Genomic DNA, 24,817 nt, shown 5'->3' on the forward strand with positions numbered 1-24,817 from the left:
CGGAGAAATATTTCATCTATTATCTATTGATAAAATGGAAAAAGCAAAGGGTATACAATCTATATCATTCACAATTACTTCGAATAAAAGGCAAATACATAAATACTACTGTACTTATAAACATGACATGTATGCTCGCCATGAAAACGCATCGAATGCGGACAACTATTTACCTGGGTCTACTCTTAAAATCTGTAAAGGACCGCAGATGTATGTATACACTTGTCGAAAATACTCTAAGTAGTAGTAAAACTCCCTTTATTTGCATAATCCATGAAACAAAACGATAAACTCCACTTGCATTCCAACAGTAAATACCATTGTCCATTGTACAGACTGCGACACACTTAGCCCGTGCCGATCAGCTATCTTCAATCAGGGGAAGTATCAGAGTATAATATTTACCCTGTGTGTGTGTGTGTGTGTGTGTGTGTGTGTGTGTGTGTGTGTTTGTAAGCCCTGTCAATTGAACCAGTGAATAAGAAGGCACACGTGTAAATCAACACGGGGTCGGTCAAAGGAACACGAAAATGGTGGTGTTCAGTTGGATTTTTATAAAAATCAGCATAAAATCATTAAATATTTCATCTACCATCAAAATCCTGAAGTGTTTACTTAACAGGATTTATGAGATGTGTGTAACAGGTGTGTAAAGATTTAGCACTCGTCCATCTTTTTTCCTTGCGAGCATGGCTTACACACTTTCGAAGTGCGCATGCTCTGTTTTGAATGACGTAATTTGTGATGTCATCATAATGGAGTTTTCCAGGGAAAGAAGTTGGCCCATCTGAGGTAAGTAAACACGGTTGAAAGAAAATTTTTGCATATTAACAATGAGTTTTTTATTAGATAGACTGATTAAATGGTGTTTCATACCGATCGTGTTATGTACAAGCGACAGAGTACCCGAGTTACTGAAAATTCCGATGATGAAAGTGATATATCTAGTACGTGAACTGTTTGGGTTTTTTTCTAAAATTTAATCTTTGCAGTTAATGTACTCTGTATACTAAAAATTCATATTGATTTTGGATAGAATTTCACATTTAAAAACAAATAGATATGCGCCAAGTCCTTAGGAATCAACCCCACCCCCACCCCTCCACACGGGACTTTTTTTTTTGGATGATTGGACCGTATCCCCCTTTTCATCTGTCTCCCTACTTTGAAGTTTTTTTTCCCAACGCCATGACATAAATAGATAAATAAATAAAATGCAAAAATAAAAACGAAAGATATATATGTATTCGGATTGGCATGTTCCACTTTGTCCGGGTTGAAATCCCCGAGGATGCAAATGTACATTACGCCGCACTGTTTGCAGTACGTACATGGTACAGGTGTACCGCATAGGTATGTAGCTACTAAGACTATAAACCAAACAGAATATCATATGTAAAACTATTACTCTGAATGCATTTTACTTGTTTACAATGTAGCCTGTCGGGGTGTGGTGCATGTCACACGCGTTGTTTACACGTGCACTTTAGGTGGCAGTGGAGGATATTCGAACCATGTATGGATTATTGTCTCCTGATAACTTTGGCAGTTAACTTTTGATTTCAATCTACTTTTTAAGAATAAGATAACCCTCGCTAATCATTGCCAACCTGCATTTCGATCTTGGCAGAATGATCTTCAGCTACAATTCAAAATTAAGGGGTGATGTTGTGTACTGAGTTTTTCTTGATTGTTTACATCTGTGACTGTTTATGTGATGTATCAACTGATCAAGCTGTACAGTGTCATGACATATAGTGGCATAGCTTCCATTTATGTACTTGCGCATCATTTTGTCAAAAGAAGAAAATTCTAAAATGATAATTAAGATTTTTAACATGTATATGAATATACATGTATGTGTATGTTTGATTTTAGTATAATACCTGTAGAGAATATTTCAGTAGTATGAAGTGCCACACATTTAGACGCATGCATGTGGTGTTTAAAGGTCTCATCTGAAAGACCAGCAACTTTCTCTTTTGAATGCTAAATAGGATGATGGAGCATTCACCTCACTACCTACATTTTCACCCTAAATAAAGTACAAGCATGGCTCGAAACCATGATTTCTTGATCCTGTTACCAGTCTTCACGAAAAACTTTGTAAAGTACAGGCCCTTCGGGCCTCCCAGTATAATATTTGTGCAAGCCCGAACAATATTTTGCAGGCCCAAAATGTTTATTTTCTAATTTGATCTCTTGTTATTTGCTGATTCTACTCTATAGACACATGCACAGTTCTTTTACTGTAGGAAAATACAGGTCAAGATGATCATAGTTAAAGAACAACTGACATTAAAAGTATTATATTATTTTTCAACATATTAATCCAGTATATGCGAAAGTTTTTGGACCACACAGGACATTCGGTCCAGTGTAATCAATGAACACACCGGACCGAACCAAATTTTGTCAGACCGAAAAACCTAATGTAAAAAAGTGAAACACGTGAAAATGCAAAACCAAGTGAATCTTATTTATTATACTAGTTATACTATTCCAGGAATCCTTCCCGTATAATACTTTAGACAGTCCATGCGGTTTTAATCAATTCATTTACGTATTTGGATGTGTGCTATTTTTTTTACTTATAACAAACTCCGCATCAAGATAGTAAAGCTCAAAACCGGACATTGAGACATCTGACATTCCGGTCCGGTGTAAAAAATGATGCATCGGATCTGAGGCACTGCATATCGGTCAGGTCCGACGGTCCGATGTCTTTCGCATAGACTGATTAATCTCGCAGATACATCAGCAGCTCATGTTCAACTCTGTTTTGTATACACCACGTACAAAACATTTTTCAAATGTTAGCCAAGGCCTACCCTCGCAGTGTTCGAAATTGGTTTAAAACTTGGTATAGACCACAGGTCTATGCCAAAATAAGATGACTTAGACCTCATCGAATTGGCATAGACCACAACATTGAAAAAATAATAACACAAATTTAAAACATTTTCATTTACTTCTAATATACTTAGAAAGTGTATTTTCTTTCCATTTCTGTAATATCATCCTTTCCTCATAATGTTTATCAGACGTCGACTGACCATGCATGGTCCTCTTGAATAACTTTATTGCTTTAAATCTAGAAAATTGGCATAGACAATTTGGTCTATCTCAATTACAGTTGGCATAGACCAGTGCCATTTGACATATACTCGGTCTATGGTTAATTTTGAACACTGCCCTCGGTCCAATGGGGCATGAATTTTCGTTTTTTTCTCCTCGTACGACAGTTTTTTTTTGGTTTTTTTATCGGATGGTTGTGATTGTGAAATACGCTTGGGTGGTTTTGAATTTCCCGGACGAGCCCCCTCCCTATACTTCAGAAAAGGCAGCATTGTTGATAATTTTTCTATGCGAAATTTGACTACTAAGTCATGACATTTAGTCTGAGTCAATCTCACACTTTATTTGTAATATATACAGAACATATAAGAAAACATTTATAGGCCCATCGGACTCCAGGGTTTAATATTTTAAGAAGCCCGATCCCGATTTTACTGGCCTCGGGCATCAGGCCACTGGTTAATGTCGAAGACTGTGTTACCACTGAGCTACCATGACCAATTTTTATACGCCCGTCTTAAGATGGGACGTATTATGGTATGGCGTGTCTGTCCGTCCGTCTGTTAAATTTTTCGTGTCCGACCCGTAACTTAAATACTACAAGGCCTAGAATCATCAAACTTTGTCTGTAGATACATCTTGGGTAGAAGGTGTGTCGCACATTAAAACCAGGTCACTGTGACTTTTCATTAAGAAGATATGGCCATATATGGCAAAAACTTGTCCGTCTGTTAGCTTTTTCGTGTCCGACTCGTAACTTAAATACTACAAGGCCTAGAATCATCAAACTTTGTCTGTAGATACATCTTGGGTAGAAGGTGTGTCGCACATTAAAACCAGGTCACTGTGACTTTTCATTAAGAAGATATGGCCATATATGGCAAAAACTTGTCCGGCTCATAACTTGAAAACTATTAGACCTAGAATCACCAAAATTGGTCAACTAATGCATCTTAGGTAGAAGGTGTGTCGCATGCTACTTTAAGGTCACTGTGACATTTAATTAAGGTGATATAAAAAAAAAAAATGTTTTAATGGGTATTATCTATACTGTTAACAATATGTGACGGGCGTATCATGTGCCATGGCGGTGCACTTTATTTAACATGAATTCATAGCTAAAAAAAAATTATTACTAATTTTTTGGTTAATTCCATAAATATATTATTCCGCTCTCTAGACACAATTCTGGGTTACCCCCCTGCCTTTGGGGGTATAAGCACCTCATTTCTTTCAGAATGGCACAATGTCAGGAGAGCTTTTGTTATTTGTTATACTCTTAATGTTGATGGCATGCATCTATGAACAACAGGATAATTTTTTAGATTATTATTTCTGATATCATATTTGTAAATTGTTTATGAGGGGTTGTTAAAAGTTTGTGGACAAAAGGACGCACTTATTAAAAATTCAGAGTTATCGTAAGTGAAAAATATAGGAGATGTGTAACAAGATTGTATATTTGAAGATTTTAATTTTAATTAATTTTTATAAGTATTGATTTCAGATACATGTATGACATTGCATGCTTGGTGGGGGGGGGGGGGGGGGGGGGGGGGGGTGGGGGGGGGGGAGGCCTACAGTTAGATAATATTCTGGTCAGCACATTCGATAAACTACATGGAATTCATTAAATCACTTCTTTTTCTTTCAGTGGTCTTCAACTTTTAATCTCCAAGAAGGAAATGTAATTAAAAGATGAATAAAGTATCCCTAAGAATACCAGAAGAAAGGCTATGTGTTGAGAAAAACAGCCCTTCCTCAGTACCTCAGAACTAGATGATAGCCCTTAATTGTTACTTTATACTGAATATGACACAGTATAGAAGATCTGATCATGAAGAAGTAACACCATTGATACACTTGCCAACTTCCAAAATTACTTTCTGATAGTATGACAAGATTAGAAGATATCATGGTGTAGTCATGACACAAACTGCAAATCAAAGAATTAATTGTCTTCCCCAGAGGATGAACAGAGCACGATGGCTTCACATGGATAACATTTCCTTTCGAGTTTTGAAATTAGTAAGTATACAAAATATTTTAGGCCACATAGGGCCAAAAAAAAAACTGTTTGTTTTAGGTCGCCTCTCATTTTTAAAAAAAGGGTTGGTAGGTAGGTTTATTTTATTTTTTTTTAAATATTTTTTTTTATAAAAATAAATAAGTGCCTTCGAATCAATGAAAATTTTATAGTTAAAGTTGTAATATAATGTGTTTAACAGATAAAAAATGGGTTCAGAGCACAATGTTTAATTTACAATATACACAGTATGTGATGGAGTTTTAATATTACAATTATAGATGTCTTGGCATTTCGGGTAATAGTTCGTATATCGATGAATTGAAATCGGAAAATTGAAAAAAATTAATAGGGTCGGTGGATATATTTAGGGTCGGGCAGGCGACCTGAAACAAACACATTTTTTATTTTGGCCTAGTCATAAAATTATTTTTTAGATTTTCATCTTTGTTTGGAAATAAAAATGGGCAGGTGGTTGGAGTTTATTTTTATGCCCCCCTTTGAAAAAGAGGGGGCATATTGTTTTGCACCTGTTGGTCGGTCGGTCGGTCTGTAGACCATGTGTTGTCCGCTCAATATCTTGAGAACCATTCACTTGATGATAATGATATTTCATATGTGGGTTAGCAGGGTTTGACATTTACTTTCTTGAGCACTAGACCAGTCGGGCTACTTCAAATAATATTTACTAGACCTGACCTTACATCCACTAGCCCTGACCAACTTTCCAGAGAAAAGAAACCCTGATGGTTTCTCCATATTTAAGTACTTAATTCAAATGACAAACGTTAAGTTTAAACTAAAACGTACTTAATTGTCTCAAAAACATCTTTAGTCTCGTCATTCAATTTGGTGCTTTTATTTTCAAACTTCCCAATCTACTCCTTTTTTTTTCTCGGAACATCCTTCCTTGAGGACGAGAAGTCGAGACATTCCCTCACATGTGTCAACAACGAAAAATGGCTATTTACGATTTAATTTATTCATTTGATACAGGCAACGAAATTAAGGGGAAATACTCGCTAAATGCGAATTAAAAATTGATTTTGCGAGTAAAAAATCACAAGTGATCGCAACTTTTTGCGAGTGAAAAAACCCCAATCTTTTTCCCGGATTTCCTCGGTTTATTGGCTGTACTTTGAAGTTTACAATAATCTTGTCTTGTGCATAGAAACTCTTTACAGAACGAATATATAAGTATTGAAAAAGTAAACGTGGATCGAATAAATAACTAAGGCCAAGGTCATCTCAGTCGATGGCCTACTTCATACACACTTCGGATGTCTCAGAGACGTCTGATTTAAATAGCAAGCATATTGATCTCGTCCGTGTCTATATAAAACAACACATGACAGTGTGTCACCATTTCACGCGGTGTCCTTCTGTACTCTATAGTCAAACACTTCGAGTTCGCGGGGTTTTCTTTTCAACTAGAATTTTTTTAGATGAAATTTCCAAAAGTTTTGAACATATAGTTTAAATTGGCGCAAACAGTCTTCAAGATTTCAATCCACATGATGCTGTTAATAGGTGGTAGATCTCTGGACAGCGAGTACGCCGCACAAGTGTACCATATGACCCGCACCATGTATGTTGTCTGATAATTCATTGAATTTTAAATGAAAGAATTCACAATCTTATTTTTATTATTGCACTTTAAAGGAGATTTTAAAAGATTTTCCCAAAATTTTGATAAAGAGACATGCTTGTTTTCTTAAATTCATGTAAAACAGTAATCGATTGAAAAATGCTAGTAAAAGCTCAATTTTGCTAGTTGGAAAATAATCCACTAGCTAAAATTTGCTAGTGGTGAAAAAAGTTAATTTCGATCCCTGTGATAGACACTTTCTTATATTCAATTAAAATAAACTGGGGTTTTTTTCAAATGAAAATAAATTCAGTTTATATATATTTATCCGAAATATAACTTTAAACCCATTAACAAAGAGTAAATGTCGTAAAACATCACTTCCGACAGCGACTATGTATTCGAACTAAAAATAGAGATTTTGTCATCACGCGGTTCAAAATTGCTCGCAAACTCTTTACAGTTATTTTTTAAAGTTAAAAATAAGATATCTTATGGTTTAAAATAAAGTTTCTTGTTTATTTTTTCAACATGACCAGTCGGACTAGTAAATCGACATTTTACCCGACCGGACCTATCATTTAGTAGACTCGGTCGGTCGGACGTGCCTTAGTGTCAAACCCTGGTTAGTTATGAGTAGAAGAGGATCCTTATTGTTTTTCAGGTCCAAAGGTCAAGGGTCAATCTACTCTGGACATAGGAATATAATGTCCGCTCAATATCTTGAGAACCCTTTGCTTGAAAGACATCAAACTTGGCACACTGGTACATCCTAAGGAGTAGATGACCCCTATTGATTTTAAGGTCATATGGTCAAAGGTCAAGGGTCAAACTGGGCATGGGAATATACTGACCATTCAATGTCTAGAGAACCCTTTGCTTGACAGACATCAAACTTGGTACACCAGTACATCTTCAGAAGAAGATGACCCCTATTGATTTTGAGGTCACATGGTCAAAGGTCAAGGGTCAAACTGGACATAGGAATATACTGTCCGTTCAATATCTTGAGAACCCTTTGCTTGACAGACATCAAACTTGGTACACTAGTACGTCTTCAGGAGAAGATGACCCCTATTGATTTTGAGGTCACGTGGTCAAAGGTCAAGGGTCAACTGGACATAGGAAGATACTGTCCGTTCAATATATTGAGAACCCTTTTCTTGACAGACATCAAACTTAGTACACTGATATGTCGTCAGGAGAAGATGACCCCTATTGATTTTGAGGTCACACGGTCAAAGGTCACACTGGACATAGGAATATATTGTCCGTTCAATATCTTGAGAACCCTTTGCTTGACAGACATCAAACTTGTTACACTAGTACGTCTTCAGGAGAAGATGACCCCTATTGATTTTGAGGTCACATGGTCAAAGATCAAGGGTAAACTGGACATAGGAATATAATGTCTGCTCAGTATCTTGAGAACCCTCTTCTTGACAGACATCAAACTTGGTACACTGATACGTCTTCAGGAGAAGATGACCCCTATTGATTTTGAGGTCACATGGTCAAAGGTCAAGGGTCACACTGGACATAGGAATATATTGTCCGTTTAATATCTTGAGAACCCTCTGCCTGACAGACATCAAACTTGTTACACTGGTACATCTTCAGGAGAAGATGACCCTTAATGATTTTGAGGTCACATGAGCAAAGGTCAAGGGTCAAACTGGACATAGGAATATACTGTCCGTTCAATATCTTGAGAACCCTTTGCTTGACAGACATCAAACTTGGTACACTGGTACATCTTCAGGAGAAGATGATCCCTATTGATTTTGAGGTCACATGTTTAAAGATCAAGGGTCAACCTGGACATTGGAATATACTGTCTGCTCAATATCTTCAGAACCCTTTGCTTGACAGACATCAAACTTTAAATAGTATGCTGGTGTATATTCAGGAGAAGATGACTCCTATTGATTTTGAGGTCACATGGTCAAAGGTCAAGGGTCAAACTGGACATAGTAATATACTGTCCACTCAATATCTTGATAACCCTTTTACTTGACAGACATCAAACTTAGTACACTGGTACATCTTCAGGAGAGGATGACCCATATTGATTTTGAGGTCAAAAGTCAAAAGTTGAACTGGACATAGTAATATATTGTCTCCTATATTTTAAGAATTATTTGTTTGATTGACACGTACCAAACTTGGTACACTGGTACAGCATAAGGAGTAGATGACCCCTATTGAATTTTAGGTCACATGGTCAATTCACTCTTGACATAGGAAGATATTGTCTGCTCAATATTTTGAATTGATGATAATACTATCAATTAAATGAGGTGTGTGTATAACCCTTTTCAATTTTGCACCATGGGGGGCATATGTGTTTTACAAACATCTCTTGTTTTTTTTTTCAGAATATATATTTCACGTTCATTATTCTCACATGTTGCTGTAGAGTGTAGATTACATCATTTTTTTACATTGTTTTCTTTGGACAGAAAATTTCCATACAGCAATATTATAATTGTTGTTGAGTGATTTTGAAGTACATTTTCATGTAACACTGAAGTTGAACATTCTTTTTCCCTGTTGTCCGTCTGTCTGTAAACTTTCACATTTCTGACTTCTTCTCAAGAACCACTGGGCCAATTTCAACCTAACTTGACAAAAAGCATCCTTGGTGAAGGGCTTTCAAGTTTGTTCAAATAAAGGGCCACACCCCCTTTCAAAGGGAAGATCTAATTACAAAATTGCAAAAATAGGGTGGGGTCATTTAAAAATCTTCTTCTAAAGAACCACTGGGCCAGATGATGTGAAAGTTACATGAAAGCTTCCGAACAAGTGTAGATTGAAGTTTGTTCAAATCATGACCCCCTGGGGTAGAATAGGGCCACACTAGGTGATCAAAGTTTTACATGTACAAATATATAGGGAAAATCTTCACAAGAAGTAGGAAAATAACAAGGCCAGTAAAATACAAATTTACGTAAAGGCTTCCTGAAATAGTGCAGATTCAAGTTTGTCATAATCATGCCTCCCAGGGAAGGTTGGCCGAGGCCACAATAGGAGATCAAAGTTTTACATTCAAATAAGTATAGAGAATTTTCAAGAACCATTAGGCCAGAGCAGTTTACATTTACATGAAAGCTTCCTGACATACAGCTCTGTAGTGCAGATTCAAGTTTGTAAAAATAAAATTTCCAAAAGGTGTCGCTGTGTTTGGTGTAATTTTTGTTCGTTCTGCACAAACTAGCTCATTCAGCTTGACACAGCCTAGGTAATTTACAGCTGATCATTTGATAAACACTTATTTTGTAGAAATAGAAATTATGATTTTTATCTATTTATACATTTATTGCTATTTCTATGAAGACCTTTTACTAATCACTTCTCTAAATATTTTTGCAGATTTGTCAGAATGTTATGCATCATTATCAACAGAAAAGAACTTCATAGGTAGACCAAAGCTGACATGGGATGAGATCCTAGAACAAGACCTAGAGTTTACAGGATTGGATAGGATCAATCCACTGGGTCGCCAAGTGTGGAAGTACAAACTTCAACCTCGACAGGACAGCCAGGCCTCACCCTTGCAAAAAGATTAATTTGGCCTGGATAGTCAAAATGAGTGATGATGATTGATATCAAGGTCTGACACTGGAAGCTCAGTAAGGGTAGATGCTGGCAATGGAGCTGTTTAGCAATAAAACAAACAAGTTTAACATTAAACATGTTTGTATACTTTTTTGGCTCACCTGAGCCAAAGGCTCAAGTGAGCTTTTCTGATCACCTTTGCCTGTCGTCTGTCTGTTCATAAACTTTTCACATTTTCATTTTCTTCTCCAGAGTGAACCACTGGGCCAGTTTCAATCAAACTTGGTATGCATCATCAATAGATAAAGGGTATTCAAGTTTGTTCATATAAAGGGTCATGCACCCTTCAAAAAGGAAATAATCATGGAAATGCAAAAATAGGGTGGGGTCATTTAAAAAACCTTTTCAAGAACCACTGGACCAGGAAAGTTGAATTCACACGAAAGGTTCCTGTTTTGTGCAAATCATGGTCTCTGGGGGTAGGGTGGGGTCACAATAGAGAATCAAAGTTTTACATTCATATATAGTGCATATTCAAGTTTGTAAAAAGCTCACAGGGGTAGGGTGGGGGTCACAATAGGGGATTTAAGTTTTACATGTGAAATATATACAAGGAAAATCTTTTAAAATCTTCTCCTCAAAAACTAGATGCAGAACCGTAGCTCTTTGAAAAGAGAGCTTCAGATGAACCCCTTATAAAAAAAACTTCAATTTATGGCAGAGAAAAAAAGTGCATGTTTAAGTCCCTCTATCACTGCATTCCTGCATCGCTGTCTCATGAATTTAATATTAAATAATTCCCAACATATTTTCCCACTATACTTGTTTCCAAACATACTTTCAAATATTTTCTAAACCCACATATAACCCCAAAACAGCTTCAAGTGATTTCAATTTCTTTGTTGATGTAGCCATGTTAAGTAGCCAGTCGATTTGAACCCCAGTTCATTTCCATACTCATACTCATTTTGAAACATAATGTTTGTGTGAACTAATATCCTCACAAATATTTTTAGTGAAATATTTTGGATGAAATCATCCCAGTTGGGTTAAATACTTATTATTCAAATACTGTAGGTTTGAATATTGAACTAATCTCACAGCTTTCTTAAGTTTGGTCCCCATCCCCACCAGTCTGTTTTTACGCTTAACTATTGAAATGAAGTGTAAGGGATCAGACTAGGCTTTTATAGCATTATCAATTTTCAAAAGCTTTAGAAAAATTATACAATTTTAGGTCACTTGAGTAAACTCAGATGACATATTGCTATTGATCTGCATCTGTTGTAGTCCATCGACATTAACAATTGAACATTTTTAACTAAATTCTATAACTGAAAGATGAAGATACCGCACAGCGATCAATCTACGATTCAAATAACGGAATTCTTTTCAAATTTAGTATGAAGCACACAAATTTACATTAAACCTTCTTGACATAGTGCATATTCAAGTTTGTTAAAATCATTTCCCCGGGAGTTATGGTGTGGTAACAATAGGGGGTCAAAGTTTTATATGCTAGCTGATATAAAGGAAAATTCTTTAAAGATATCTCTTGAACTATTTAAGCTAGGGCTTTCATATCTTGTATATACAATTTTTATGGCAAAACAAATCTGACCTATTCAGTATGTCCTGAACTACATTGTGTTTAAGGTAGATCTTTCATATATATTATATATTATGAATTTCTTATGATAAAACCTTTCATCTTGTTGAGGAGCCTCTCACCTCTGGTTGGCGCGGGTTTGAATCCTGCTCGCACCGGTAATTGAGAAAGTTTCCCAGTTTACTCTCGGAAGGTCGGTGGTCTCTTCCCAGGTACATTGTATCTGGGTTCTCTCTTCCACCAATAAAAACTGGGCACCACCAGATAACTGAAAAATTGTTGAGTGTGGCGGAAAACAGTTAAAACAATCAATCATATTATGTTATTTGACCTTGTGACCCTGAACTCTGAGTTTGACATACTTTTAAGAAAGTATAACGTATTAAGTATATCCAGGACTATTTTAGATAGGGCTTTTATGTTTTGTATATTGATTACTTATGGCAAGGTCTTTCATATCATACCAAGACCTACGACTTCTTACCTTGGTCTTATCCAGAACAGCAATATCATGCTAGTCATATCTTTGTCTTATATGATTTCATTTTAGTAATGTTGTGTTCTTTAGAGCTAGGTTTGGGTCACATTATTCATGAGAATAAAGATTGATAAAATAGCATTTAAAAATCAAAACAGCAGGGCCAAGATGACTCAGGTGAGCAATGTGGCCCATGGGCCTCTTGTTGATTTTGATATTTCTACCTATATCATTTGTATGAGAAATGGAACTCCTTTTTTTCTTTTACAAATACATGTATTATCATATGGATCCATCTTTGTTGATTATTTAATCAAAGGACATATTCAATGTATTAAATGTAAATTTATGGATATGTCTGTGGTTGAATTACTTATGTATGTATGTATACATTTTTCTCGCACATGCAATTACATATATGATGTATATATATTTACTAATTGTACATGTAATATCCCCTGTTATATAATAAAATATATGACTGAGAATAAAAGACCTGCTGTTTTCATTGCTACCATGAAACATTAAAAGATTAGAATAATTCAAATATCTTAATGAATTCTATAATATATGAATTTGATATTTGTATATGATTGCCTCACTGGCGTTCAATGTGAACTTTGGTTTATTGTTTCAGTTTGCTCGATCTTTATATCAAATTAAAATTTAAGACAAATAAGGAATTATTTCCGAAATTGGTTAATATGGTACATTGTAGTAAAATAATCAAGAGTTTATTCATATGAGATAGCTAAATTTCACATGGATAACCAGTGACTGATTCTTGATTGTCAACATTTTCACCGAACAGTTCAGAAATTACCATGGTACATGTACATACTATTAGGGGATCATAAAATTCCTTAAAGAGTGACAAATTTTTAAATATCACCTTTTCAAGGAGAAAAATCCTCTTACGTATATGAATACTATGAAGAGATTAAAAGAGAGGTGGCTAGATCACTTGTATGGTGAGATTCATTTGTGGCAAGAACTGGTATGATGTCTTGAGTCAGAAAGCACTGGAATCCACTAGGAATAGTTTTAGATCTATGGAGTGCCAAAATAACAAACTCAGATATTTGAAGATATCTTTAATTATTTGAAGATATTATTAATTCATTTCATGCACGCAACATTGCAATCAAAGATCTCTTCAAATAATTAATGATATCTTCATTTGAATTGAATTATTGATATCATTATTTATTCCGCTGAATTGATGCACACAATAATTTAATTGTTGCTCTCCTCAAATGAATTATAATTTAATGATACCAACAATAGAATTAATGCATGCTACAATTCAATTGAAGAGAGCAATAATTCATTAATGCTAACATCACTTAATGTGCGCAATAAATGGATTATTGCTCTCTTCTATTGAATTAATGATATCATTAATTAAATTGATGCGTGCAATAATTATGTTAGTGAGAGTAATTATCTAATTGAGATATAATCCTTAATTAATTCGACATATCCACAACTGAATGAATGATTTCTTTAATTGAATTGTTGCTCTCTTTTTAAAAACAAAACAACGATGTGCGCATTAATTACCTATGAAATAGCCCTGTATATATAATTAAAAAGATCTATTGAATTAAAAGAGATAATCAAGTCATTCATACAGAGCTCTAAATTAATTTTTGCAAGCAATATTTCCACCACATGGATATTATTGGACTTCAATTATTTGAGCTTATGTAAAACATTAAGATTTTAAAAATCATCCTGGTGAATTTGTATTACAAAAGTCATGAGAGGACACGTCCAGTTTTTGAACAAAAACAGAAAGTAATATATTCCCTTGAATTTGGTCATCCCTGTCCTCAGTGTGTTTCAGACGTGTTTAGTGGTGGTGGGGGTGGGGGTGGGGGGTCCAACACGTTTAGCGGATATTTAGTTGTTGGCATGTCGCGGGAGCGAAACCAGGAATTATCCATGGGAAGGACGTAATGAGTGCCTAAAGCACGAAATCTCTAAACAAAAATATCTAAGATGAAGGAAAATCGTGATTTTGGGGGGTTTTCTATTACAATTTTGTCCTCATATTTCAAAGTGAGATGATAGTCAAAATTGACATAATTTCCATGTACATATCATAAACATGTAGATATTTTTGTAACAGTATATGAAGGAATCTGGAGCAAATCCTGATTCTGAAGTTATATAAACTGGTGTTATACACCGGATTTTCAAACAATTTATGGTTTTTGCAACGTTTGATTAAAGTTTTCTGTAAGGCCACATCTATGTAGTTACATTTACACAGAATGTTCATGAAAATGTTACCTTTTGGAGTGGAATTAAGATATCGCGTAACATTTTTTTTTTTACAAAGATATCTAATTTTTATCTATATCAAAAGTCAACAAAAAACTTAAAAGTAATACAAAAAATGTATATAATTATTAATACTTGTTTTAGATCTTTTAGGCACTGCATTATACAGAATTTTGATTTTATTTATCATACTTTTTGGTTGAATTACTACCGAGTCTGGCCCGTACAGCATGTATTGACAAACGAGGGAGTCTCTAATCATAGAAGTATATATATATATATATATATATATATATATATATATATATATCAGGGAAGTCGTTGTGGCCGAGTGGACTTACGCACTGGTTTGACAATCTTGCTTGGCGGTGGGTGCCGTACGTCGCTGGTTCGACCCCGGGCTGGGGAGAAAATTTTCAGTACCTAGTTGTGATTATTTAGTGCTTTATATATATATTATATATATATATATATATAATGATAATTATTATAAGTTATTATTACAATTAAAGTTATCATTATGGACACTACTACCCCTCCCCCGACCGGTCGCGGTAGCTCAATGGTAGAGAGTTCGCTTCGTAACCGGGAGGTCGTGAGTTCAAGCACCGTTCATCCGCAAACCCAATTTTAAGACGTTGAAATTGGTAGTGATTGCTCCTTCGCCAAACGCTCGACATTTAGAAGTGAGAATCACGGATCTTTTAGATGTGATCTTATAAACGTAGATCCCTGGTCGTACATGTAGTAGGTGTTCGCACGATATTTCAAAGAACCCTCACTGGTACGACCTTGAACCCTATGGATACATTGGATAGGTACTCCGCTTAAAGCTGGTTACGTCTCAATATGAATAAAATATTCTCGACGGGACGTAAATTATATAAGCAATCAATCATCCAATCAATACTATCCCCCCCCCCTTTTTTGTTGTTGATTTTCTTAAGGCGATAATTTCAACGAAATGTGTGGATTCCCTGTCTATCCCATCCCAATTTCCATTTATGTAATCGTTTCACACTTTTTTGTAAGTTTTAGGGATTGGCCTTATGTATTTAGCGTGGTGAGAATGATTGTTTGGATGTTTCAAAGTGTTTGATTGCCCGTGTGTATCAGAGTGTTTAACTGGCCGCGTGTTTCAGAGTGTTCAATTGCCTGTGTGTAAAGGAAAGTGTTCAATTGACCGTGTGTAAAGGAAAGTGTTCAATTGACGGTGTGTAAAAGAAAGTGTTCAATCCCCTGTGTGTAAAGGAAAGTGTTCAATTGCCTGTGTGTAAAGGAAAGTGTTCAATTGACCGTGTGTAAAGGAAAGTGTTCAATTGCCTGTGTGTAAAGGAAAGTGTTCAATTGACCGTGTGTAAAGAAAAGTGTTCAATTGCCTGTGTGTAAAGGAAAGTGTTCAATTGACAGTGTGTAAAGGAAAGTGTTCACTTGATAAGCAAAAATTCAAGGAGTGAATAAAACTATATTTCACAAATTTCGACCGCAGCAATGTCTTCTATGTTGTTTTTAGTACCAAATAGTAAATTTTCGTACTAAAATACCAATAACTGTAGAAGTGTTCAGTTGCAGGTGGGGAGTTAAGGTGTTCATTTGACACGCGTTACACGTATGTGTGTGTGTGTGTGTGTGTGTGTGTGTGTGTGTGTGTGTGTGTGAGAGAGAGAGAGAGAGAGAGAGAGAGAGAGAGAGAGAGAGAGAGAAAACCGGTGCTCTTGTAATAATCGCGCACTTATTAAAGGACACATCGCATGTTTTTAAACTTTTTATTTTTTTCAGTAAAATTAATTCATTTCATGCCTAAAACTACTTTACATGTGTTTTAAAGGAAACAGTTTGCGTAGTTTTCGAGTTTGAAAGCGATGAAATTCAAATCTTGCGATATGCATATTTTCTTCGATATTTTACGCGCCATTATCTGTGACGTCATATGCGACCTCGAGCGAGAAGATTTGAAAACAGTTGTTAGCCATTTCATTAACAGATTAGATTTAATTGACAAACAAACAATTATCACATTAACGGCTTGTAAATAACACTGCATTAGGGTGTTTAGTGCCGTTTAAGGGTGTACTTGCTGTCAGTAGAGAGGCTTTGGACTGTGTTTTTTTCAATTTTCGAAGGAAGGTATGAGGGACAAGACGTGAATATTTTTTGTCGGCACAACGACTTTGCCATAAAAAAACCCAGTAGAATTTGTCCCTGTACTTTTTTAAACAAGCACTTGGACAAAGACGTAGATAAACTGCGAGAAAATGGTTCTATCGAAGCTACCCACTGTTACATATAGGCCTACGGCTTATGCTTTCCGTTCTGCTCTCAAATTCAATACACACTCGCACCAACTGACCTTCACCTTGTAACACCATATAGGCAGAACTTCGCTAGCAGTGTCTACCAACTGGTAGTTTTAAAAAAGAAATTTGAAGATAAAATATAATTGAACTTTCAATTATAAATAATAAAATATGATATTTCCCAACTTTGAATTGAATTATAATGCTTTCATTTTTTTTAAGGAACACGTACGTGTTTACAACAACGTACAGCACGCCGCGCTCCCACTTCCTAAGTAACAACGTGTAGATAACAAAAATTAATGATTAATAATCTAAAAGTATTGGGATTTTCACCATAAGTTTGATAATTTTTATTATTTTTTTTCTTTCTCGAAATGCACCCGTGAAAGTAGGCCTAGTTGTCAATGATACATAATCGTATCATAATTTAGATCTAACTTCTCCAAAATAAATTTAATAATAATTGCACTGTTTATTTTCAAAAAGCAACAACGCTAATTACAGTTCTATACAGAAATGACATTACCATATTGTGTTTAGACAGTGATCCCATGTAAACATTATTTACTCGCAGATTTCATACTCGCTTTCCTCGCTACATTTGGGCCGCTATTTGTATGCACTGGTGGCTAAAAGATATAAGACTCGGGAAATTTGTTAACATCGAAATAAATGTTATCCATGGTAAATTTATTAGGCCCCTAAAACCCGAGTTTTTAAAAATATCTAACACTACTTTTACAACAAGTTGATCGACGAAGGTCGCATATGACGTCACTGTACCACGTGACTACCTATCTAATTAACTAGGCTTTTTGAAATCGGGGCTTAGATTTAAGTCCGTATTGTGGCTAATTATCGCAATACTTCAGCGAACGAACTATTACAATTAATTTCTATAAGCATAAGGAAGACAAAATGCATATAATTTTGTATACTTTGAAAACACGATATGTGTCCTTTAAGACAAATGATATGGTTAATTCAATAAAAGAGAACAGTACTAGTAACTCAATATTGCTCTCATTAATTGATAATACAGATTTATTTGATTCATTTAAAGCACACAATAATTAAAAATTAAACATATTTTTAAATAATGTTATTTTCAATTACTTCATTTTATGCTAATTTGGCGCTCAATAGATCTTATATAATATGCCATTTTGCGTTATTACATTCTGCGTTGAACTCGACGCAAATTGTACTAATGCAAAATGTAATAGTCGAGTTTATCATATTATGCGTTGTTATCAAACATCAAGGGGAGAGGACAAGAGTGTCTGCCCCCACCATTAATAACAATATCCATTTGTTGTTATTTTGTAATGCAAATAAAAGATATATTGGGTGACAATCCCTCCCCCCACTTGACCCCAGCTTGAAAATTCTGATATAATAGTAGAAGACACACACCACCACCAATTAAGAAAATGAAGATATTATGAGGCACTCATAGTAGAGGACACTAACCACCTCATCCCACCCCCAACGATTGAAGAAAATGAAGTGATGGGGGGTATTATTGAGGCAATCAAAGTAAAAGACTTTTTAATCCTTTAACCCTTCATTGTCTTGTATTTCTATTGTATATGTGCCTATTTCTAAATAAATAAACTATAAAAAACAAAACAAAAAAAACACACACACATTAGGGCTTTGAACATCGGACAAAACATCTTGGTCTGTTTGGGTGTTTTGTTTTATTTTATTGCTGTTTTCGTTCATCTTTTTTAATAATATTTTGAATGGCAAGAAATTTTGAAGAATCCAATTTTCCATTTCCCCCCTGTTGTAATCCCCCCCCCCAAGAAAAATGACGATACATGTCTGGTTATTACATGTACATTTTGCTTTGCAACACATGCATGTATACTAATTGTATGGTGTAGAATTGTACACTTTACCAAGTTTTCCTTCATTTACACTGTGTAAGGAATGGTAAACCAAAATCACAAAACAAAATGCATAAACACCAAGATAGTTTTTAGCGTAGGAACTTCATTCACGAATACATAAATACATGTATTCAGAAAAATCGCATGCATGCATTGCAGGACTATAGCATATGTGTGTTTTAACGTTTCTGTAACATGTCATAATGATTACTTTCAGGCTTGAGTGTAATTTATTCATAAATATTTTCATTTCGTAGATCTGGCGCAATGGCCATACTACTGTACGTCGAAATTTTAAATTCAAATGTATTCGATAAGATGTTAGTACATGTATTAATAAATCAGTAAAATTCGTGTTGAGGTTTTATTTGATATGATACAATGTCAATATACTGTAATGCATTAGTAGGATATGCAAAAGGCAAGAGTATAAACATTTTCTTTTTTCATTATTAGTATCAGTATCTATATGATCACGAAAAAACATTATATAATTCATATCCGGATTCATTTATACCGATTAAGATATCAATAGAAACAAAGCTGCATAGTTTGGGTGAGGGGGTTCTAATGAGTCTGATGAAATTAAAAGAAGGAACCCAACATTTGCATTCAAAATAAGTGTACTTCAAAATGAATTCATTTCTGCTCTGACTGAAAGCATGAATCTAATTCGGGAACGAATCTTGCATACAAAATAATTAATGGGGGAACACATAAATTCGAGCTCCTTTGGAATTTAATGAAATGCAGATATGCATCTTTCTTTCAAAACGAATTGATATGTTGTTTCAGGCAGGTATACAGGAGGTTGGAGTGGGCAGGAAGGCTGGTCTGCTTCCCCCACTTTTTTGACAATTTACTTTCCCCCCGTTATTCTAACATACAAAGTCAGTATTTTCTACATGCACAGTTCAAACTAATATCTTTTTTTTTTTTTTATAAATTGTAATGAATTCAATTATAAGCATCAACTCCTGTAAGTTTCCAATATTTTGTCAATCACAAATTTTTAAATAGCTGAAAAGTTTTAATGCTTGTAAGCTTACATTTATATCAGTGATCAATTTTCTATCCTTCTGTGAAATGATATATTGTATATCGAATCGAAGTAGCACAGTCTCTCTCTCTCTCTCTCTCTCTCTCTCCTGTTCAATCAATGAATATGGACATACAGAGACCGTAAATAATTATGTGGTTCCAAAACAGACAACAAAACTATATTTTCGTTTATACATTTCCTTTTACATGTGTCTTTGTGTAACCAATTGTTTATTATGGATTGCAAATGTAATACCCGCATTTTCAAACAGATGTATATTTTCGATTATTACTCCCTTATTTATATATCCAAGTTTGTATATGATCATCGATAAATTTTGAATTGAGCACGCAATATATCCAATCAGATGCTCAGTGTATATGATTAGATTCCCGATTTCTATAAACTGCAAAACCTCGACCAGACAAGCATTTATTACAGGAAAATTTTTCGACTCCGACATCTCCCCTGATTGAATACACCCTGATTGGCACGGGTGAAGTGTGTGGCAGTCTGTATAATGAAATGCCAAAGTGTTGTAAAGTTCTAACGAGATAGAAATGGAGTTTATCATTTTGTTTCGTAGATTTATCCGAATAAAGAGAATCTAATATTTTCGGTAAGTGCACATCTCCGATACCTGTTGAATAGACGTCCGTATTTGATACGGGTTTGGGTTTTTTTGTGTGTGTGTGGCGAATATGCCATGTGCATTACATATTATGCATATGGCATGGACCTGTATTTTGCAAGAATTGATATAAATAATATATTTTATGCTCTTTGCTTATTCCATTCTATCAGTGTGTAATTGGCAAATGATTTCTCCGCGTTTATTTCATAAGAAACTGCAAATACTTGCATGCACTTGCAAGTATGCAAGAAAAGGTTTTTTTTGCATTTTTTTCCTAAATCATCTAAACTTTCGGAATGTTGCATTGGTATACAATAAATATTTTGTAATTTTGAGCAAAGCATAATGTTTTAAAACGTGATTTTTTTGTTTTGCATTCCCTATATATTACTATCAGAGATGTGCACTGGTCGAGTCCACCTAGAAAAATCACTCAGGTGTGACAATCACATTTGGGGTATATACGGGTAGAGTACATTAGGCTACCTGAGAGAAATATGGCGGATAAGATGAGAAAGGTGTACATATTTATTAATTCATGTCAGCTTTAACTAAGGTATTTCTAATGGTCTGCAGAAATTTGAATGACAGTTGGTGAGAAGAAATAATCTCGCTGTGACCTTCAATTCGACTTTTAGATATATCGATGACGTTTTGTCTATTAACAATGATAGCTTTCATTCATATGTCGATTTGATATATCCCTGTGAGCTCGAAATAAAGGACACCACAGAGTCGTCCACTTCTGCTTCATACTTAGATATTTATTGAGAGTAGACATTAACGGCAAACTGACAACTCAACTGTATGACAAACGGGATGATTTCAGCTTCTCCATCGTCAACTTCCCACATTTATGTAGCAATATTCCATTATCACCTGCATATGGTTTTTATGTATCTCAACTGATTCGATATGCAAGAGCTTGTTCTGGGTATAGTCAGTTTTTAAATCGAGGTAAGCTACTGACAAACAAGTTGATGGTACAGGGATTTCAACAGTCTCGATTGAAGTCAGCATTTCGCAAATTCTATGGTCGTTACAACGATCTAGTTCGTCAATACAACCTCGCATTAGGTCAAATGCTGTCTGACGTGTTTCATACCGATTGTTAAGCCGTTCTTGGCACACTGATTTTGACTGCGGATAACTCCGTTTACCCGATCAAGATATAGGGCTCACGGCGGGTGTGACCGGTCAACAGGGGATGCTTACTCCTCCTAGGCACCTGATCCCACCTCTGGTGTGTCCAGAGGTCCGTGTTTGCCCAACTATATATTTTGTATTGCTTGTAGGAGTTATGAGATTGATCACTGTTCGTTATCTTCACCTTGCATATGGGAGATACAGAGCTCACAATTCTTTGTTATGTAAACAAGGCTCGTGCTATGTTTTTGTTTACATAGGTTAAATATACAAGTAAAAGTTCGTTTAAAACAGATTTTTCAATTTGCAACTTAATTCTGAACACAATTAAATAGTTTATAGTGTTTAGCATATATCATTTTGTTTTAAACATACTATTTTCTAGTAAGCAATCTTTATGTAAACAAAAACATGACGCGAGCCTTTTTTACTGTCATGAAGTATGGTATTGAAATTATCAATACTCATGAGAAGTTCTGAATCGCTAGGATTACTCAAATAAACACAACCAAGTCCAATGTCAATAAACAAAACATCTAATTACAAGAAAACAATATACAATAGAGAAAGAAGAAAAAAATATTGTTGAGAATAAACCTAGAGTCGACTCAATATTGTTTCAATCTTTCAGAATAATGTAAAGCCTTACGCTATTACTTTCTAGTTTTTGAACCGGTTTTGGATACATGTAACTTTAAAATTTATTACAACCATATATTCAGTAAACTTTTCTTATATACAATCACTTGATTCAATAATGAATTCAAAGGTGTTCAAATATCTGCCATCTTTCGGGAGCATCCGATGATTTCTGTTCTGGATCCTGCCGATATCAATTTTAGGAAATGGAACAGTGACACCACATAAACACACAACACGGTGTAGACTTTACAAAACAGGTGACACACAGTACACCAGGTAAGACATAACGTTGTTCCTGCTCCCGGATATTAAAATGCCAGTACCGTCATTTCTGACCCTAACGGACAACCATATCTTGCGCCACGTGGATATCGACTGACGAACTGGTTCGGGTCTCCCTACTAGTCTCGTCCCGTCAATAGCGTTTTAAGACAAACCTCCCTCATCCCCTTGCAATTCGTCTTGAAATATAAAACAAACTGGGGAGAATTCTATCTGCCCAACCTCGGGAACACCGAGCTAATGCAATCCGTCCACTCACTCTGACTGCACGGACTGAACTAACGTATTTAAATCAATACCTGGACACGTCAGATGAGCGAGTGGACAAACAGGTTATGTCAGCAAATAGAAAATGCGGGAAATATGAAACAACTACTATCAAGTACGTTACATTTACATAACAAAGAATTGTGAGTGTTGTATCTCACTTGTAACTCAAAATTTATATTCATATTTTGGCTAACCACTATAAATACTTTAGTTAGCATTGAAAACAATAAAAATGGAAAAATAAAATTTTCAGCTCAATTGAGTCCATGCCTCTTTAATGATTTGAAATTGATTGAATGGACATTATGATGCTGATTAAATCATAAACCGGGATTATATAATGCAGTTATTTTAAGGCACAAATATCTTAACGGCAAAATATCTCTCTCTTCTCTCTCAAATAATGTGTACGTAGTTGCGTATTAGTGTATAGGCAGTTACGCACCTGCATAGTATATTCTGTCTCTGTTATACGATAAAAAGATGCAAAACTCCACGTATTTTTGTATCTGATAGTTATTTTTAATCTAACTTTAATGTAATATACATAGAAAATAAGCAAAGCCCGATGAAGAGATCATACAACTTGTTTATAAAAACAAAAAAGGGCAATTAATTGCACTTTTTAGTAGAAGAAAAGTCTTTTTCGCCTTATTTTATTTCATATACAACTCATTAAATGGTCAATGGTAAGTAATTCGTGTGATTGTTACTATCATCTACATTATCATCAACCTAATTACCGATAACCAAAACCGTCAATCAACCAGATTTCCGATAACGAATTAAAATCAAAACTATTGCTTGTAGATTGACAAAACTTGTTTCAACAACAGTGACCAAATGTTATATTGTTGACAGTAATTAATGATTGATAAATACCTCAGTTTCGAGATACGAACTCTTCTGTGTAGGAGGTGCATTTAGTAGAACTTTGAATGACTAAGTGGGACAGAGTGGACCTACAGTCAGCGAGAAAGACGATGAAATGTATTAAAAGCGGCTCCTCTTTTAATATGTAAATGTGGGAAATACAAAATACTATCGAAAGAAATGTTTTACTAAAGTGGAAACATAAAAACAATGTCATATTTGCAAGTAATGTCTTTGATATGGTACTTATGACCAACGAAATAACGTGATATGATAAAAATTATATGTATTTAATTACTCCTTAAATACTTATAACTTACTTAGTTTGTGTATCAGTCGAATTCGGATGATCTAACAGTGTAAGAGAAACTTACTGAGTACATTCGCTTACGCAGTGATGAATATTAGTCCCACTCCCGCGTGTAAACAAATTGTTTCGCGCCTCACTATACACGAGAGTTCTCCAAAGGGAAATAACTCGGGTGTATCTCGAAACCGGCGTATTGCAGAAAATGTCAGGTTGCATTTACTTACAATAAATATTGTGACCAAAATGCCTAACAAAATTGGTAAATTTTAATTTTGTAAACTTCCTATTCTATAGAATACATCCGCGCATTTTTTTTTTTTTTAATTTTATTATTTACGGTTCAACACAAACCGGTTTTCATGCCCTAAAAGAACGTTAATCCCAATGATTTTAAGCAAATAAACTTACCAGTCAGAAACCACTATCAACCAAATGTCCGATAACAACCGAATAGCCGATAACGCGTTTACCTGTGTGATATGTTTTCTGTTGTAGTGAAAAGGTAATGCGATATTATTGTGTCCTTGTAATTCCCTGTGTCGAGGGATAAAATGGAGGTTTGCGCTTAGGAATTATCTGTTCTGTCAAAATCAGAGAGGGATATTCAAGAACACCTACTGCAATCTCACTGTACACAGTGTTCATTACTTTGTTTGCATTTTCTCACAATGCACACTTACCCAAAGCGCCAGCTACTTCAAAAAGTTATCGGTTTTATAGAATACAAATTTTCTCATAGTCACCCCCCTCCTTCCCTTAGAACCTAGTAAGATTTCCCTGGGAGGATACCACAC

General features: G+C 35.1%; 1 long non-coding RNA gene across 2 annotated transcripts; it reads left to right on the forward strand.

Moving 5' to 3' along the window:
* Positions 1-633: 633 nt before the first annotated feature.
* On the forward strand, positions 634-14,840 carry LOC130046895 (uncharacterized). Of its 2 annotated transcripts, XR_008795945.1 has the most exons (3): positions 634-1,353; positions 4,733-5,106; positions 10,065-14,840. It is a non-coding gene; the product is annotated as an uncharacterized LOC130046895 (long non-coding RNA). The 2 variants fall into 2 exon arrangements; XR_008795944.1 differs by lacking the exon at positions 634-1,353 and having other exon boundaries at positions 4,619-5,106.
* The last annotated feature ends 9,977 nt before the right edge of the window (positions 14,841-24,817 follow it).

Source organism: Ostrea edulis, chromosome 6, assembly GCF_947568905.1.
Source record: "Ostrea edulis chromosome 6, xbOstEdul1.1, whole genome shotgun sequence".
Classification (NCBI taxonomy): domain Eukaryota; kingdom Metazoa; phylum Mollusca; class Bivalvia; order Ostreida; family Ostreidae; genus Ostrea; species Ostrea edulis.